This window comes from Amblyomma americanum, chromosome 1 (assembly GCF_052857255.1).
Source record: "Amblyomma americanum isolate KBUSLIRL-KWMA chromosome 1, ASM5285725v1, whole genome shotgun sequence".
Taxonomy (NCBI): Eukaryota; Metazoa; Arthropoda; class Arachnida; order Ixodida; family Ixodidae; genus Amblyomma; species Amblyomma americanum.
This window is the reverse complement of record NC_135497.1, coordinates 74,009,583-74,023,985: the sequence shown is the minus strand read 5'-3', so window position 1 is coordinate 74,023,985 and position 14,403 is coordinate 74,009,583. Positions and strand designations below refer to the sequence as shown.

At 50.9% G+C, this 14,403-nt stretch overlaps 1 long non-coding RNA gene across 1 annotated transcript; it reads right to left on the bottom strand.

Annotated features, from left to right (window-relative positions):
- Positions 1 to 3,513: 3,513 nt before the first annotated feature.
- Positions 3,514 to 5,008, bottom strand: LOC144133381 (uncharacterized). Its single transcript, XR_013315041.1, has 3 exons — positions 4,922 to 5,008; positions 4,185 to 4,284; positions 3,514 to 3,589 (listed from the first exon to the last, which is right to left on the bottom strand). It is a non-coding gene; the product is annotated as an uncharacterized LOC144133381 (long non-coding RNA).
- Between the last annotated feature and the right edge of the window lie 9,395 nt (positions 5,009 to 14,403).

Genomic DNA, 14,403 nt, shown 5'->3' with positions numbered 1-14,403 from the left:
TCAACAAGCTTGCCTACGAAGTGGAGCTCATTGTGAGTATGCCCTCTAATGCATTCATTCCTTGCCGCTTCAGCCAATGTTTTTTTCTTTGATTAATGCACTCGCTTTTTCCGCTTGCATGACGCGTATTGTTACAGTAATTTGAGGGAGTGCCGTCCAACCTGCCAGAGACTCGTGCAGGGTGCGGTCGCGCGAAAAGCCAGCGAGTGTGCAAAGCAGCACGATGGGCGTGAAAAAAACATCTGGGGTTAGACTCCGGCAGTAAAGGCTGAACGTTTTTATTCTTGCACTTTACCACTGCCCGTACAGCTCGAATTTCACGTGTTCCGTCGTTAAAAAAGAGCGTTTCGATGATTGCAAGACAGCACGCGAGTGAGATATCAGTCGAGCAAATAGCTGGAAAGTTGCACCGCCGGTAGCAAAAAGTTTTTAAATTTGATAAATATTTTATTTTTAGTGTCGCTCTCATTGTTATTCATATCACCCTCACTCCCGAATGCATAGTTGAGGCGAAAGATTTATCACCTGCCCTAGCGCCCTTAGTCTAAAGTGCACAGTCTGCAATTGCTTAATCACTTCATTGCTTAATCTGTGTAGCACCGTCTTGTCATTGCTTTTTCACATTCCAGCCAGATTACTGGAACAGTTTATCTACCCTTCAAATTACCTGCACAGAAAGTTTCCAAAATATAGAATTTGCAAAAAAAGTTTGTTCAGGCTGTGAGGGCTGGTGAAACAAAGTAGTCGATTCAAGCTTGGTACAGGGCAGCTTTACAAGTGGCATTTTATTTTTTCCCACAGGTGCCTGATTTCTTGCTAGAAGATGCAAAATGTACTTGCAAGGCGGGACAGGGAGGACGCTGTAAACATATTGCAGCTGTGGTGCAATATGTGAACTCAAAAGAGCACAGTTCTCAAACAAATGACCCGAGGAAGTGGGGAAAACCTTCTGTAAAAAGCCTCGGAATTTACCAAAAGGGAGCATGCCTGGAAAGCTTCTATGGGAAGCAAGTGGAAGAGGTGGTTGCACTACCACCAGCAGCCCCCCCCCCCCCCCCCCCCCTGTTCAAGATGCGACAACAGTGGCTGCTCTGCTTGACGGCCTTTGGGGTGAAAATTGCTCACTTCTCACGGCAGTCAGCAACGAGCTCTCCCCTCAGATTTTAGCAGAAGGAGATGAAGTGGCCCAGCACCCTACACCAGTTGTAGAGGGAAACATGCGCACTTCAGCACTTTACCGGTCAGTTGAGACCTGGACAAACACAGACTCTGAAATCGAATTTTATATGTCAAAGGTTGTGGCTACTCCTCATGACATACTTCATACTGAAGCAATAACAAGGGAACCACGCAGAGATCTTGCTCATTGGAGAAGTATGCGAGCCATTCGCATATCTGCAAGTAGCCGGCCGCACACAATACTAAAATCGAGACGGGATCCCATTGCAGTAGCCGAAGGGTTTCTAAAAGACACAAGATTCTGGTCCCCTGCCACAGCATATGGAAGTGCCTTGGAAGCTGAAGCTGTGAGATCATTTGAAGAAGACATGTGCATTCAAGTCCGTACTTGGTGGCTTGTAGTGATGCTTGAACAGCCGTGGCTGTGCTGCACACCTGATGGCATTGTACCTCAAGAACCGGTGTAGGCCCTACTTGAAGTGAAATGTCCTTACACATGTAAGGACAAAAATATTGTCGAGTTCAGCGAACAATCCTGTAACGTACCTTACATAGTATTTAAAGACTGCAGGCTGGAAGTGAAAAAGACGCACCAGTATTACACGCAGATTCAGATTTCCCTGTATGTTCTTGGCATGCAGAAGTGCTTCTTTTATGTTTACTCGAAGAAGCAGCAAATTCTCATTGAAGTTCATGTGGATGAGAATTTTATTGCCACATCTGTCCCACGGTTGCAGGCATTCTACTTAAAGCATTTCCTCCCAGCAATTACTAAATCATCACATCAAACTGAGAAATAAGAACAATAAACTTTATTTCTCAAGGTCAAACCGACATAAGCATGCATTCTGTCTCACTTTCAACACAACTGTTACATGGTATGACTAAAAAATCTCTCTTAATGCTGCATGATTTCGTGAACCAGCAATAGACATTAGAAGATCCAAAATGCATTTACTTTCAGGCATGGCCCTTTGCTTTCAGAATTGGCTTTTGCAGATTCGCAAGCACCCCGCACATGTCTATTATTTTTCCGACATGAGGAACAAGGCCTGAGGAAAGCTTATCAGACAAAATTCTGTATATTTTTATCCGTTGGATGGACCTCTCTACATGAATCCGAGCACTTGCAACAGTGTATGTGGTATTCACCTCTTCTCGGGTAAATGGCTGATTAGGGCGGGCAAAAACTGGCATTTGGAATTTTACACCATGCTCTGCCAGCATGCTTCTTATCTGAGGAAACCCTTTATCAGCCAGCACAAGATCCCCAGGTTTTAAAAGGTGCAAAATGCCACAGTCTGAGGTGATAAATGAATCTGTGGCACGACCACCATAAGGCCTTGAAAGAAAGCTTATGATGCCGCTTGGTGTGATGCCTACTAAAAACTTGACAGTAAAGCACCCTTTATAATTTGAATACATTAGAACGCGTTCATGCACAGTGTTTGGTGCCGCACAAGCAACCTCTGTGCAGTCAATAATGACCTGACAGTCTGCAAAATGCGGCTTAAAGCTTTCTGGCATCATCATCTGATTAGTCGATCGTGAGGGCCAATATATAAGGGGCCTCAACTTTTCGTGCAAAACATTCAGCACGGAAAAGAAATACCTAGAACAGGTGGTCCTGTGAACACCAAATAATACTGCCAGAGGACAGTATGATAGATTTAGTTTTAGCTTCATTAAAAACAGGAGAAGTTTGTTTGAAGCACTAACTATCTCCTCAGATCTGCGTGCTTTAAAAGATTCAATAACTATTCCTCGTAGCTTTTCAAAGACTGGGACTGAAATGCCTCCAATTGATTTGAGTATGTCTGCAGCCTTGTCTTCGCTACAAGCTGCAAGTGTCTCATAGCCTTGAAAATTTGGAGTGTTCGAGTTCGACACCACTACATTCATCGGGTCACATGCAGTGTCTTTCAGCTCTGTTGTTGTGCCCCAGGAAGCATCCTTGGTGCTCTTCTTCATAGGAAGGACGGCCTAATGGAAATTCAATTCATTTGTTAATTTTCACAATTGTTCAAAAACAAGAAAAATAAATTGTGTGCCTCTAGCATGCAGAATCAAGAGACATACGGTAGATATGTCCATGAAATTAGGAAATTGAAACAGAAGGAATACAAACAGAAAAAAAGAATATAAATTCGGGTCAAGAAAATGGTGAGTAAGATATCAAAACCATGGGATATGGCCGCCCTTAATTTTAAATTTCTGTGCATGTGGCAACTTGTTTTTGCCTGAAATTAAATCTCTTCAATCCACACCTTTCGCGCACAGAAATAGAATCATGCAGTGTGCAACAATGATAAACAACCAGTCACTTACTTGCGTCTTGCATGCAGCAAAAGAACAGGCTTGGCATGTCAAGTTCTGTTTTCCATGCACAAGGGTCTGTTTGCAATCCGACCTGTACAATGTATAAAATGTGGAACCCTTGTTATTTTAAAACCTCTGTAATGAGCCATTTAAATGCAAGTCTACCAAATCACAGCAACGCAGTTCCCTATGCCATCGTGTGGCACCCCAGCCATGGTGCAGTGTGACAGCAGCAAAAATAAGAATCAAATGATTTTATGTTTATCACATAAAGTGAATACACATGGAGTCAAGTAATCAGCACAGAAGACTACAGGCCTGCTATACTTGTCGTCACTTTGATCAGTTCTTGGCAAGACTAATTACTTAATGCTTGAACGCCAGCTGTCAATTTCTCATATTTAGCATTCAGTGACGCAGCATCAAAATTGTCATTTGTTTCATGCATAAAGTTTTCTGATGCAGCAAGAAATTACTGCTACAAAGGTGCATCAGTAAAGCAGCCCGGCAGTGAAACCGGTTAAAAAATTAGTCTCTCAGGTGCATGAGTAAGTGACAGCTGTGGTGTAGCAGTAATAATGGCTTTTCTCACTAATGACAAAGGGCAATTCATATACAGACTTTTGCCGTTTCTTGACATTTAAAGATAAACATCCATTTGCAGCTATGAAAGAAATTGTATTTACACTTCTCTTTTCCACCTCCATACTGCAGTCATCCATGGCATCCTCAAGTGGTGGGCTATCCGAAGGAACGCTGTCCTCCTTTTGCTCACGTGCACGCAACCTGCAACCATAACAAAACATAAAGTCCACTCTTATATAGTAATGGCCTTTCCCCAAGGAACAGCAGTTCTGATATATATAGCTATGCACAGTACATGGGACACTCTTCTGTATGCACAAATTGTGCCTTTCTTACCTTGTGCCTCTGCCTGCATGATAAAATAGACCTCTGAGCTGAACACAGACCACAAAGTGCAATTAAGTTCCTATTCCCTCATCACATTGCCAAGAAATTTCTTTGATAGTAACGTAAAGCAGAGGATGAAATGAATGTAAAATAATTTACAATCTTGGCGGGTACTGCCTCCTAGACAGGGATTGTATGTATAGGTTCTTTGAGATCCAGCAGTTATTTTTAACCACCTATGTTCTTTAACACAATTTCGTGGAATGTGCCTGAAAGTCTGAATAATCTTGTCATTAAAATACTTGTCTTAAATTAAGCAACAAGCAATTGTAAGCTACCAGTGCCATCAAATGACAGTGGTGGTTTAGTTAGTCTCATTTTCATACACTTACTCCTGCATACCACGCCTTTGTGGAAATACCAGAAACAAGCACATTTATGACGCTGCAGCTCAACCCGAGTTGTCTCCCATAAGGGAGCAGAAAATATCTATTGTCAAGTTTATTTTTACCTTTGATACCTCTTTGAACTTCCAGGCTTTGGGCATCTGTACACACTTGGGAATATGCTGGGAATGTATGCAGGACTTCTCGGATCATTTGACCTCTCGCCGTGTAGAAAAGGTTTGCTGCAGATCCTGGTGTTTTTCGTAGGCTCCCATGGGCTGCCATCCTCTCTACAAGATCCATTAGATAACAGAAGGGTGCATGAACTAAGCAATTAGTTGAAAGGGCACATGACACAATATTAACAGAGTGAAATCAAATGCAAAGCCAGGCAATAAATATTACTGGTAAATCACATGTTAAATTGAATTTTTTTTTTCAAAGTAGAGATTGTTTATCGAGTTTAACGTCACAAAAAACTCAGGCTGTGAGCGACTCCGCAGTGAAACACTCTGGATAATTTCAACCATTTGGGGTTCTTTAACGTGCACTAACGTCGCATAGAAAACGGGCACCTAAGCATTTCTTTCGCGGCTAGGATCGAACCCAGGTCTTCCGAGTCAGCAGCCGAGCATTTAAACCATAGAGCCACCGCGGCGGCTTTCAGAGGCGAAACAAAACCGCAATAAAGCAGCATGAAAACATATTAATTCATTTCATGCAAAATTAATTCATTTCATGCAAAAAAGAGAAACCCGCCGCGGTGGCTCAGTGGTTAGGGCGCTCGACTACTGATCCGGAGTTCCCGGGTTCGAACCCGACCGCGGCGGCTGCGTTTTTATGGAGGAAAAACGCTAAGGCGCCCGTGTGCTGTGCGATGTCAGTGCACGTTAAAGATCCCCAGGTGGTCGAAATTATGCCGGAGCCCTCCACTACGGGACCTCATTCTTCCTCTCTTCTTTCACTCCCTCCTTTATCCCTTCCCTTACGGCGCGGTTCAGGTGTCCAACGATATATGAGACAGATACTGCGCCATTTCCTTTCCCCCAAAAGCCAATTATTATTAAAAAAGAGAACCACGCATGCTAGAACTACTACAAGGGTTAATAAAAAACGAAGGTCTCACAGAGTTTACAACTTCTTTCATTAAACCACAACGCGTACCATAGCCGGGGTAGAGAGATTACGCATTCACCGCAGAACAAATGTTTCGAAGTTCAGGCGGTTACTGTTACCGCGAAGTCATGCTAAAAGCATTCAACACAAATGTTGTACGCGCTATCTAAAGCTTTTAATGCCCACAGGTGTCACGTTGATGCTTAATTCTTGAAAGGCACCGCGACCTTGTTTTTAACATGGAGCATTTTGTTCAAACCATCTAAGCGCAATGAGCACATCACAGCTTCGTTAGCGATTTTAACTGTTGACGAGGCGAAGTTTAAACGGGGAAGCGTTCGCTAAAGGTCAAGCGCTTCAAGCAAGACAAAAAAGAAAAACGATCGAACGCTGAAGCAAACATAGCGCGGTTTCTCACCTTCTGCGTCGTACAGCCGCGATCCATCGCCGCCGTCGCTCTTGCTCGTGAGGCAGGACCGGAAACACATAGAAGTGCGTTCCTGGCGAGTTTTTGTAGGTATTCGAGCAGCCAACTACGCAGCAGTTGTTTCTCGACATCGCTGAAGGCTGACAGCAGCGTTAATTACAATCAAGAACACCCGCACGACCGCACGCGCGTGGACATGCATAGACGCTGGCGGGAACAGCGCCCGACCGAGCCCGCCTACACTTCGCGGTGTTGGCGACAGGCGGCGCTACCGGCGTTTTGCTCACGGCGTATAGTCCTTGAGGGAAAGCTGGTGGTGGTAGTGGTTTTATTAAAAATAATAGTAAAAAGGAAGGAAAAAATTTTTGCTAGCCCCGGCATCTGCCATCGATACTGAAGCACCTGAGCTGGGGCAGCGGAAATAAAGGACAGCAGGCAGAATGGAGAAATGAAATGAAAGAGGTGAGGGGACAGGAATAGAGGACAGGGGGAGAAGTAATATGTACAAACTATTTACACAATAAGTAATGTGTCCAGGTTGTGCGCGTGATTAGTTCATTTAAGAGGAATTAAATTACACACGCGCACAGCACTGTGTAGGTTACAACTGGAGTGGGGCGTCCAGTTATTAATCGTTCAAGGTAGAACTCGCGGAGCGTTCGGTCACTGCGTGTAACTACCTGACGGAGAACAGACGGGACGTCAAGCCCGTGTGTTCGAGGAATGCACAGAGGCTCACCAAAGTTCGCTCACGAGTGCGCGCACTGCCCTGCGGCCACAATAGCGTCTTGATGGAGTCTGGTAGTATGCCCTGCGCCCTATAGGCCGCGAGCATATCGCGACGAGCATCGCCGAACGCGGAGCAGCGAAGGAGCAGATGTTCTAGTGTTTCCACTGCACCGCATCCGTCACACACATCACTCGTCGCGATTCCGTGACGCACCCGTCGTTCCCCGGGCCACACGCAGCCAATGCGCGCGCGGAGGATTATTGCACGTTGCGACCGTGTAAGTGCGCGACAGCCGGTGACACTGTCGATGCGCTCACCTCCCGCGATGCGTGGGTCGGGGTGCTGCTTTCGGAGATGGTCGTGAATGGCCGCACGCACGTCCTCCAGCGCAAGGGGCAGATCGCTGGCAGGTAGTTGGTGTGCAGCGGTCGCGAGGTCGTCAGCTTCTTCGTTGCCGGCGATGCCGCAGTGACCGGGCACCCACTGTGCACGCACGGCACAACCTCTCTGCGTGAGGCGCTCGATGCGCGAGCGAATTTCCCGCACTAGTGGGGTACCGCGGCCGTTAGATTGCAGGCGGCTGAGGGCGGCGCGGGAGTCGCACAGCAGAGCACTCCTGGGCGGCGGAGGGCCGAGGGTGAGCAGCAGGTCCAGCCCGAGCCGGATCCCCATCAACTCCGCCGTGGTGGAGGAGCCCAGGAAGGTTGCGTGTTGCTGGCTGTGCAGTCGCAGGGCGGGGATGGTGGCCGCCGCAGCAAGGGAGCAGCTGTCGCGGGCCACTGAGCCGTCGGTGTACACGAGGAGATGGTCCTGGAGCTCCTCGTGTATGACGGCTCTGGCCAGCTGCTGCACAGCGCAGAGGGGTGTGCTCCGCTTTCCCGCGATGCCGACGATCTCTCGCTGTACCTCCGAGGCAGCAGGCCAGGGCGCGCAGGAGCCGTAGGGGGGTGGGCCTTGGGTCAATTGCTCATACTCGAGCAGCGCCGCGCCCATTCGTGAGCGCGGGTGCGAGCGCATACGCTGCAGCAGCGAGCCGCCGTCCGGTGCGCGGTGAAGCCGGTCGATGTGATTCAGTGGCCTGCGCGCTGCTTGGAGCTCAAGGGGCCACGCTCTTGCCTCGGCCAACGTTGCGGCGCACTGCGAGTTTTTGGGCAGGCCTAGGCACACGCGCAGGGACTTGCGGTGCTGAAGCTCGAGCTTCTTCCAGCACGGCTTGCGCACCGTGACGAGCGGCAGCGCATAGAGCACCGCCCCCAAAGCTGCGGCATTGTATAGACGCAGCGCGGCTTGCTGGGAGATGCCCTGGCCTCGAGCGGTGAGCTAGTGCACAACGGCGGTGATCCTCTTCATCTGCAGACAGGCCTTGGTCGCCGCGGGGCGGAAGGAAAGGCGCCAGTCGATGTCCAGGCCAAGGTACCGCACCGCTTTACGCCAAGGAATCGGAGTCCCGTCCAGTGACAGTGGCGCAAGGTGCGCGCGCGAGCGCGAAACGCAGGCCATGGCCACCGATTTGTCCGCGCTCAGCGACAGACCAAGGCCGCGCAAGCTGGCATTGATTGCGGTCAGGGCTCCCTGAAGGCACCCCCGCACGCGGAACGCCTCGCCCGGTGGTCCCCGGCACCACAGAGCTATGTCGTCTGCATATATGGACATGTACACATGGTGTCGCCCGCTCGTGGGGAGGGAGGCCGGCACCACCGACATGGCCACATTAAACAGAAATGGTGATAGGACAGAGCCCTGCGGCACGCCCATGTCGACCGGGCGAGGCTTGGAGAGCTTACCCCCTACTCGTACGCGCATGGTGCGCCCGCTCAGGAAGCCATGAACGTATCGCAAAAGGCGCCCGCTCACACCGGCCCCCTCAAGCACCGCGAGAATTGGTGCGCGGTGAACGTTGTCAAAAGCGCCCGAGACGTCCAGTAGCAGCAGCAGCGCAACCTGGCCTGCCGCCCTGGCATGCTCCAGCGCTGTAACAACGTCCGATATAGAATCAGCCGTGCACCGCATCCCACGGAAACCCGTCTGCCGCTCGTCAAACAAATCAGCCTCCGCAGCCCGCTCGTTCAAACGCTGCAACGCCATATGCTCCATGAGCTTACCTGCCGCCGATGTTAATGCCACTGGCCGGTATCCGCTCAGCTCCGTAGGTGGGCGCCCTGCCTTTCGGATGGGACAAACGACCGCGGTTCGCCAATCCTCCGGTAGCTCCCCGCGTTCCCACACCAGGTTGATCTGCTGCAGGAGGATCTGTCGTTGCTAGCCATCCAGGTTTCGCAGCATTTAGTATGTAACCCCGTCCGGTCCGGGCGCCGAGCGGCGGCGGCAGCGCTGCAGCGCATTGTTCAATTCCGCCGCGGTGAACGGCGCATCACATGGACCTTCCGAGGCGACGGGCGAGGGACTGGCGTCGCTTCTGGGGCTCTCAGGAGCAGCTATGTTAGCGGCGTTTGCGGGGCTGGGCGGCGCGAACCGATCGGCAAACCGCTCTGCCAATTCTACAAAGCTGAGCCCGCTGGAGATTGCGAGGGCGGCTAGCGGTTGACGGTTTGCCTGTGGTTCGGTGATGCGCCGCAGGGTGTCAAACAGCCTCCGCGAGCTGACATCTTCCTCCATCCTTTGGCATAGTGAAGCCCACTGCCGGCGGTATAGCTTGTTGGCGTGGCGGCGCGCTGCTGCGTCCAAGCGGTTGTAGACAGTCCAGTCGGCGGCTCTGTCAGTCCGTCGCGCCCGTCGCTCTGCGCGATCTCTCTTCTCGCGCAGATTGAGCAGCTTCATATCAGGTGTGGGCTGCCCTGCCCTTACCTCTGCTCGTTGGGTTGCTGCGAGAGCGCTTCGGACTAGACTTGAAAAAAAATCTGCGCCAGTGGCCGCCGCCTCGTCGACCGCCCGCCTGAACGCACTCCAGTTGGTAATGGAGTAGGCACGTTTGGGGCGCGCCTCCATCGCAGTGGGTTCAATTAGGATGGAGTAATGATCCGAGCCCCAGAGAGATGGTGATCGGCGCCATGTCGCCTCGATGCCTCTGGATGCGAAGGCAACGTCGATGCAGGAGCCGTTTGTTCCGCGTCGTCGAAAGGTGGGCTCGCCGGTGTTCAAGGGGGTGAGTCCCAGCTGCGTTGCTGCGTCGTGCAGGTCGTCTCCCCGCGCGGAGTGGCGCGCACTGCCCCACGCACTATGGTGGGCGTTAAAATCACCACAGATGATTTGGCGCGGGGCACAGCACGAAGACACGCACGAAAACACAGCGCGTTCCACGCGACAGCTGGACGCACATAAACACTGGCCACCGACGTGTCAACACCACCGACGCGCACTGTCACCACCACGCACTCCTGGGCGTCAGATGTCGCCGCCGCCGAGCCGACGAGGGTGTGCTGGACGTCCTGCCGCACGTATATCGCGCACCTTGATTTCCCTGGGCGATGAGATGTGACACAACAGGGCACTGCAGCACAGGTGGGTTCCTCGCACGTGGTGGCTGAGTGGTAGCCAATGTAGCCAGGTAGCCGCATCTGGGGCTCCCCGTCATGGGAACGTACGTACGTCTCCTGCAGCGCGATAACTTCCGGCGAATCCTGTGCGATGCGAACTCGCATTTCGGCGTACCGCGCCGCCAGTGAGCGCACGTTCCACTGCAGGATGGATGGTATGCGGGAGGGAGTCCGGCGGCTAGCCATCATGCTGGCTTATCTGTGCGGGAGCACCCGCTGCTTCTAAGCAAGCCCGGTGTCCATCGGTGCCCTCCGTGAAAAGTGCGCTGAGGGCGCGCAACGCCAGCTTTAGGCGCGCGATCTCCGCTTCCCGTGCGTCAGGGGGCTGGCCGTGAGAAGCGGCCGCAGGCTCGGGACAAGGAAAATACTACATAACCCCGCGCATTGCGCGTCAATAGCCGTTTCCGTTTACGCCGCTCCAGCGTTTCGAATTTCGAGAGGGCTCGAGAGAACAGCCTGTTACGGGACAGAGTAAAATTTAAGGCCGCGTTTCGCAGAAAAGCCGGTGTCGGTGTTGATGTCGGCGTGAGGAGAACATCCATATTGGTCGAAAGGTGGCTGTTGCAACAAGCTCCCATCGATGGCGCCACCAGCACCAGTGGCGCGCTGGATCTTCAGTGATTGGAGCAACCGCGAGCAACGCGCCAAGCGCGCAGGCCGCCAGCCCCCTCCTCTACCTCATATAAACACGGAGCAGACGACGACTCACTTTACAAGCGTCGCCTCTCAGGCCGCCACACAGCGGACCCATCGCCGTATTCCTAGTAACCGCACCTATGTAGCTTACACAGAAATCGAACCACTGACCCTCGTGTTGTACCCGCCGCGATGGCTCAGTGGTTAGCGTGCTCGGCTACTGATCCGGAGTTCCCGGGCTCGAACCCCACCGCGGCGGCAGCCTTTCGATGGAGGCGAAGAAGCTCAAAGGCGCCCGTGTGCTGCGCCATGTCAGTTCACATTAAAGATCCCCAGGTGGTCGAAATTATTCCGGAGCCCTCCACTACGGCAACTCTTTCTTCCTTTCTTCTTTCACTCCCTCCTTTATCCCTTCCCTTACGGCACGGTTCAGGTGTCTGCCGATATGTGAGACAGATACTGCGTTATTTCCTTTCCCCAAAAACCATTTTTCAATTTTCCGGCAGCGGTCGCCATATTCTATGCTCTCGTGACGTCACTAGGGCATACACGGAGCAACGTCGTCTGCTCTCTTTGCTGCAATGTGCGCAGCAATATCTCTTCGCCTTTGTACTTCCGCGGGCGGTCGAAGTAGCAGTCGTCCCCCATATATGAGTGAATGGTGCCGCAAAAGCGTTAATAACTGTAACGCAGTTATTCTTCGGTATAGGTAGGATCCGGTCACACTAGGCCGATGCGACGGCGATCGACGGTCGGTTGGCTGATCGGTATGGAAATGCCATCGCTGACGCACTGGTCTGTCAAGCTAGACCGGCGACGACGGCAGCACGACCAACGACCCGTATCGCAGTAGTGTAGAGTTAACTTGGTGGGAACTGGCAGAGTGTGGTGGGGGACTAGTTGGCATGACATTCTATAAACTTAAGAATTTTAAAACTTATTGGACCTGATGCTAGCCACGGCGACATACGTGATGTGCGTGCACCAGCGAAGATGTGCTTTCATTCGGTGCGTGCGCACAGAACCTATCGGCGAGGCAAGCGACACGGGCAGAAAACGCCGCACGACGGGCCCGCTCGTTGGTCGCCGCCGTCGCCTGGGCATATGCGGCCGAGCGAAAGCTTCACGCTCGGTGAATAGATGGCCCAAAAACTGCGCTAGTACACCTTATTCTCATCGAAAAAAGGAATACGAGTGGCGGCATTTCATATCTTCACGCTTTCTTACTAATCAGCGGGGAACTCTTGCCGGATTCTTGAATTTCGGCTGACGGTGGACCGCCAGCTTCTTTTGTTACGAGGCCTAGCGAGTACGCAGGATTGGTGTGTGCGATTTCGGCGATTGCAGAGAGTGAATTTGAAAGTTTTAGCGCCTGAAAGTTGCTGTCGAGCGTAGTTTTGCCTACAGTGCCCTCAAAGCGACGACTGCCTACATCGCAGAGAGCGAGTACAATAAGGGGGAAATGCCGATATGTGACCCGGTCATCACACATGTGCTGAAGGTAGCCGGCAGCAGCCGTCGGCGTCGACTGTGGACAACAAATCTGGTTGTTTTCATTAATTCAAACAATGTCCGAATGTATTTTTAGCTAAAACGCTTTAAAATCAAATACTGATGACATAAGAGGAAGCAGATACAATTAGCGGGAAGCGCCGATCCTACGCGAAGAGTTTCCCAAGCAGGCGATATAGCATCAGCGGCGCTTATTGCAGTATTATCATAGTGTGTAAATGAGTAAACATACCATTTGTGAGCAATGCTACGTGATATTTAAGATAACGAGAGCCCACCTTGCGTTTTATCCCAAACAAACGAGCAGTGCTGTTTGCGCACAGCTATGTAAACAACCCCAGCGCGGTGCTGAAGTTGTCATCGTCGCAATCCTAGGCCACAACACGCACTCACAGTAAACGCTAAATGATGTACTGTTATTTTCAAGCACTCATTTAGACTGCGGCAACTATTAATCGGTGCTGGAAGTGAAAACTTCCGAGTCGTGTAGGGTTTTGCAAGCGGCTTGGTTCTTGCAAAAGGGTTCTACGAGCCGAAGGGAATGTATGTTCGACTTAAAAATGCATGCATGCAGCGGGGAAGTCGTCTCATTCGGCTCTTTTCTCTACTTCTTTCGTGCCTCAAGGTTACTCTAGCCCCGCCTTGTGATAATCTGAGCTTAATCATCTAGCCGATGAATAGCGGACAAGAAATTGATAGCCAGCTACAAACGCCGCGACTTTCACGGCGCAGTTCAGCGCAGGCTTGCAAGCCACGTGCCGCTTTTCTTATACGGGAGCACTTGACTGCTGAAAAGATACCACACTCATAACACAAAAATAGCATGTTTGTGAGCGTAAATAATAAAGCAGAGGTCCATCGAATTCTGTTTCCTCAACAATCAGAAAATGGTGCCACGAGCAAGTCCGCTTTCCTAAGGATAACTCAGCTGGTGTACTATGCTTAAGGCTTCCGAAAACACTGAAAATGAATTTTATTTCGATAAGCTAAAAAAAAGAAAGATTTTTGAGCGACCGCCGTCTACGGTGTGCATGCAAGTACCTCAACAAAGCTCAGCAGACGACGTGGGGCGGGTATGTCCTTGTGACGTCAGCGATCAGAGGTTGCCAGACCAGAAAGCAGTTCGCAGAAGAAACGGAATAAATTCATTTTAAAAATATTTACCGCACAGAATCAACTGAAACTTGGGGGAATTTTAATTCAACGTGTTTTGAATTAAATGCGATAAGCAGGCTCTGCGTGAAAATAGGCTGCCATGACTCCTTTAAGAGGGGGAACACGGACCGACATTGAATACAACACAGGCGTCCAGTGCATTCGAGGCCCACAGAAACACAGCCGTCTCAACCGGCATTGGTGTAATCTGTGAATTCTGAGGGGAGGAAATGGCGCAATAACTGCCTGATTTCTCGGTAAGCACCTCAGCTGCGCTTCAGCAAAGAGAAGAGGGAATTAAATATGAATAAAGAGCTGCCGTTGGGGAGGCCGCCGCAATATTTTCGATCTCCCAGTAATCTCTAACGTCCGCTGACACGCACAGCACTTGGGCGCTTCTAGCACTCCGCCTCCGTCAAAAATAGGACGCTTAAGCTTAAGAGTGGGACGCGACACCGTTTTGCAGCATTGCCAGGAATCCACGGAACGCCATCGCCCGTACTGCGCTACGCCTTGCCCGTTGGACAATTTGAGGAA